Genomic DNA, 5,793 nt, shown 5'->3' on the forward strand with positions numbered 1-5,793 from the left:
TCCTGCTGAGCTCTTCATCCTGTGGGGAAAAAAAATGCAGAACTAGGACCCAGTTAGTCCCAGATAGAATTCTGCAGATAGAATTCTGCAGATAGAATTCTGCAGATAGAATTCTGCAGATAGAATTCTGCAGATAGAATTCTGCAGATAGAATTCTGCAGATAGAATTCTGCAGATAGAATTCTGCAGATAGAATTCTGCAGATAGAATTCTGCAGATAGAATTCTGCAGATAGAATTCTACTGATGTTCCAGTCATGGTTTCCATAGTGCTGGAGAGAGACTGATTTGAAGACATGGCATTCTGGGACAAAAAAAATGGGAAAGAAATAAGGCCTGTGACTACTTATAACACTTCTTTTATTTTATAGTGTTAATTTCAGCAGCATTCATATACATGCGCATGCATATGTGTATGCACAAACCTCTCATTTTCCTCTATCTTTCTGTTTATTAGGAGCCCACATCTTCTGCCTGTGAGGGACTCGGGAACATCCCTGTGCACTGGAGAGGGATTCTGAGTTTCATTAGTGTTAGCCTAGCCCTGACAGATGAGTCTTTAATCTCAGCCACATATTTCTCTGGTAACGGTGATTCTGCAGTCTTCTTTTGTAAACTTGTTCCATTGGCTGTCTTTTCCAATAGTTATAACATTTGCCTAATATTAAATCTAAATCCCCCCTTGCTGCATCTTAAAGGCATTACTTCTTGTTCTGTCCTTGTTCTCTAATGAGAATAATTGGTCTATGTCCTCTCCATAGTGGCCTTTTACATATTTGTAGACAGTAATGCTTCCCCTCAGTCCTCTTTTCTCCAGCTCGAGCAGGCCCTGCTCTCGTAACCTTTTCTCAGAGGTCTTATTTACTAACTCTTTAATCATTTTTGTTGCTCTCATCTGAACCCTCTCCAATTTCTCTGTCTGTTTTAAAATGTGGTGCCCCAAAATGAATGCCATTCTCCAAACGAGGCCTAGCCGATGCTAAGTAGAGCAGAATAATTATCTTGCTTGTTTAACACGAGATATTCCTCAGTGTGGCTCTTGCCTCCTCTGTCAGAGCTCAGTCCTCTGCCCTCCCTGTCCGCTTGTGATCCTTTATAACCTCACAGGAAACAGGAGCTTTCTAATGCAATGTTTTTAGGGCAAAGACAAATAAATTAAGTCCCAAAGTTTTAATTACCCCCTTTTCCAAAGGAGGGGCACTACTCTCCCCATCTGCTTACAAAGTGGAGGAGCACCTGGCAGCCAATCTGTTAGGTCTAGTGGAGGCCCAAGAGGCTCTGGATCCCCTCACCACAAGCCTGATCGCCAATCACCACCACCACTGTGACCTCCGGCTCCCCTTCCCCATGCCTGCCCAGAGACTGTGACCTTCCTCTCCTTCCCCTCGTGCCGGCGTGCTCTGCTGCTCACGGCAGCCCCTGCAGCCAGGATGCTTTGCCTGCGCGCCCTTAATGGAGACCAGCCCTTCTTTGCAGTGCTGCTGTCACCCAGGTCTGCAACAGCCAGCAGTCACCAGCAGGTTTTGCATGGTGAGATGGTTTCAGCCTGGATGTCCTTCTTGTGTAGGCATGGGGCTGGAAATTTCTCCTCTGTGTCCTCACATCACCACGCAGTTTGATGTTACTTCTCAGCAAAAAAACAAGCGCTGAGCCTAGGTTGAGCTCTTCAGGCTCACATCACTCAGTAGTGCGTGGACAGTGCTGTTGAGACCCCATCATGGGGTGAAATACACCCTGCCATTTTTAGTGAGGATTCACCATTGCACGTTTGGCCTGTGGCTTGTCCATCAGTTTCCCCAGTCCGCTACAGGTCTGTAGAGCTGAGAGCCTGGCATGGGTGAGAAGGGTGGGTCTGAGGGGCAGGAGGTGCATGCTGGTGGCAGAAACAGGAGGATTAGGGGAGGAAGGTCACTGGGTGGTCAGGGTTGGAAGAGACCTCTGAAAATCATCTAGTCCAACCCCCCTGCTAGAGCAGGACCAGCTACAGTAGATCACACAAGAACACATCCAGGTAGGTTTTGAATTTCTCCAGAGATGGAGACTCCACAACCTTTCTAGGCAGCCTCTTCCAGTGCTCTGTTACCCTCGCAGTAAATAATTTTTTTCCTTATGTTTAGATTGAACCTCCTGTGTTCCAGTTTGCAACCATTTGCAACCCCTTGTCCTATCACTGGGCACCAGTGAGAAGAGTCTGGTCCTATCCTCCTGACACCCACCCTTTAGATATTTATAAGCATTTATAAGATCCCCCTTCAGTCTCCTGTTCTCCAGGCTAAACAGACACAGGTCTTTCAGCCTGTATTTATCTTAATTCAGAAATGGTTATCAAAGTGAGGCATTTTATTTTGTTTCCATGCCCATACCCTGAATGCTTTACTTGAGCACCATTCCTGATGTTTGGGTGCTTGGAGCAGAAGATATGAGGGGTGAGGTGGCTTTGCAAGGCAGGCCGGCAGCACAGGAACTGCTGGGGCAGAGTGGCCTGGTGGCTGGTGGCTCACAGCCCCTGTCAGGTAGGCACTGCTCTGAAGTTCCTTCACAGGTTGTGGCTAAGAGGTAATTTCCAACAGTTGTGTACCAGCTCATACTAATGAGACCTGAGGCTCAGGTGATACTCTCAGGTGTACATGATCTAGGGAGAACATAGATAAACAAAGAGTCATGGTTATAATAGTAGCCACCAGTGTTTTCTGTAGGAGACTTTAGCAATACTTGGGTCTCTTTACATTGCAATTTATGCTTGTGATAGAGGGACAGTGATACTTTCCTAGGAGGGCTATGTAACATTCTTAAAATGTCTGTCAGGCTTTGGAGCTGGATCCAGAGCCCTCTCAAACATTCTCTTTGATTTTGCAGGGCTTGGATTTGGCCTTGGAGACCCTTTGACTGGAAGCTCTGTGAAGGTGATTACTTCTTTCAGAGAGCAAGATAATACCTGAAAACACACCATTTTGCCTGCAAATAATTAAAAACTCAGTGAATGATTTCTGCATAAATGTTCCAGTCTCAGACTTCGACTGAGAAAGCAAGTGGCAAAAATACACCTGCAACCCAGGCTCTGTGTTCAGCAAAGCACTGGACCAGAGCTTCAGCTTTGCTGAGTCCTCATTTGTGCATACAGAGTGAGGAACTGGGTATGGCTTCCTAGTTCCTTGCCTGGCTACCAGCCCACAGCCAGGTTGGGGCAGCCAGGTAGCTGCTCTGACACGTAGCACCTACCAGCATCTCCAGTGCCTTAGCTGCAATGAATACGGATGGACGGTGGTATAACCTGGGTGTATCCTCTGTGGACTTCTTTCTCCTTCTCAGCTCTGCCTCCCCTGCTGACATGCCCCTTGGAGCAAAGGTGGCAAAACAGCAGCAGCAGCAGTGCACTCTGAGGGAATGTTTCAGTGCTGGCAATCAATCATGCATGCAGGTAGCACAGCTTCTCCCTTCTACCTCAGCACCTCTTAAGCGATGCAGAGAACGTGCCCACGATTTACGAGACTTGTGCTGAATGCAGCCAGCATCATTGACTGCTACATTTTTCCAGATCAGTGCACCAGTATGCTGCTTAATAGACCTCTGGCATAACGTGCAACAGTACCGAGCTCTATACCTTAGAGCTAAACATGAGGAGACAGGAAGAGATGAACTGCATAGTTGTTTTTCATGCTGCACAAAGTGAAATTACACAGGAAGTAAGTCACCTCCTGAAGAGACTAGACACGAGGAGTTATCTTTCTCAGATAAACTAAAAAGAATGATTAAACACCATGTAGCTAGAGCATGTATGGCAGATACCACACAAGTACTTTCTTGCTAAGAAAGTGACCACCTAAGTTACCAACTGACTTTAAAACAATTGAGAAACTGTAGTTGTAAAAATTGCTACTGCTTATTTACCTTCTGGCAGGAGTAGGAGAGACCAGCTTTGGCTGATGTGTTACTTCATATAGTATCATGATACTGTGGATTGTAAAGAGCATTTAAACATGTGAGGACATGGTGTCTGGGTTGCTCGATGCTTGACTGATGAACTTGCATGGCCCTCACAAAAGCTTCACATCTTGAGCAAAGAACTGTGAAACCCATACCCAGCTGACTGTGTAGTCTGCTGTGTCCCTTGATTTTTCAAAGGTATGGGACACTGGAATCACTGGAGCAATATCTCCTCAAACGTCTTCTCAAATGTGGCATCTCTTTGCTATTTCTTGTTAGCTAGAGTCAATATACCCACCAGAGGAAATCCTTTTTCCTGTGAATTTCTCTTGCTTGTCCCAACATAACCGTGTTCTGCCTCAATCACAGCAGGTAAGCAGGACCAGAATGGACCCTCCAAAGCACTAGAAGGTTTTCAGCACAGCCTACAATATCTCTATATCAGATCTTGTACCCAAGTAAAGATTTTTTTTTCACCTTTCTGATTTAATCCCTTTCACTTTTCACCAGCTAGTACATTACTCATATTAAAGGCAAAGTGTTACTAGTTTTAAAGACTATCCCATTCTGTATCAAAACCTTTCAATTCAAAGGAAGAGTACTATAGAGAGAATCATGAAGATTTGCCTCCTCCAAGAAATATGTACATGAGTATTTTAATTTGGGCTTAATTGGAACTGATCTCCTGTACAAAACCTTCCCCTGCAATCCTAGTTTCTTTATAAAGAAGAAAGAGTTATGGTATTACAGCAGAATAAAATTGTCTGCACAGAAACCCGGTGCAGTATTATTGCCACACACAGGTTGTTTCATGGCATCAAGCATTGCGTTAGGACCTATGGGCCTTTCAGCTCCTCAGTCCGTGGGAAGTTTGGGGGAATTTCTTCATAGGCTCCTGCACTTTCAAAATCCCAGCCTTGCCACAGATTCTCTGACTCAGTGGAACAGTAGTTAAAAATAAAGGAGGGCGATGCAAATTCATCTGTCTGTTGTCCTAGGCCAGAGAGTGAAGTGGAAAAACTTTATTGTTCAAATCAGCAGCATATAACTCTGTTCTGCTCTGCTTATATTTAGTTACTTCTAGTTACTTTTCTTACTGCTGTCAGAGGGCAATAGAGCTAGGGGAACATAACAGCCAAATATTTTCATTTCATGTCAAAAGCTAACCAAGCCAATTTTGCCTCTTTCTCCTCCACCCTTACAGATGATAGCAATAATCTTTATTGAATAGGATAGGAAGGGGTCAAACAGTTGTTATTATACCCTGATCTTTTGAAATATATACTTCCTGTTGTCCATACCTATTTTGCTACCAAGCTTCTAACAACATGATAGGCTATCTATAACCTCTTTAAAAAAATAATCTCTAAAGAATGACAGGGACAGGAAGCACCTCGGTCTTTTAGAGAAAAATCCCAAAAGCAGATTCCTTCTAAATCCAGCTATTCCAGTTAACAGGACTTGGCACAGCCGCTGTGTCTGCTATTGCAGAACTTAAATGATAATTTATAACAGAACTTTGGATGTTTCCTGGATCGATGCATTTTTTAATACACTGGATCATTTGCATTAGTGTCTCTCTTCACCTTATATTTCATGAGTAAGTAAATTGTGGAAGGTTAACCTTTTCTATTAAAAACTAGGACTTTATGTGGAAGTCAATATTGGCACAGTCTGTAGAAGAGCTGTGTCTCTGTCTGGGTGAAAGTTTTGTCTGGCCTTCCTTGCAATTCTTTTTATTTTACTCTCCCTCCTTCCTTCCTTCCTTCCTTCCTTCCTTCCTTCCTTCCTTCCTTCCTTCCTTCCTTCCTTCCTTCCTTCCTTCCTTCCTTCCTTCCTTCCTTCCTTCCTGCCTTCCTTCCCTCCTTCC

The sequence above is a fragment of the Chaetura pelagica genome, unplaced genomic scaffold, assembly GCF_000747805.2.
Source record: "Chaetura pelagica isolate M959 unplaced genomic scaffold, ChaPel_1.0 scaffold82, whole genome shotgun sequence".
Classification (NCBI taxonomy): domain Eukaryota; kingdom Metazoa; phylum Chordata; class Aves; order Apodiformes; family Apodidae; genus Chaetura; species Chaetura pelagica.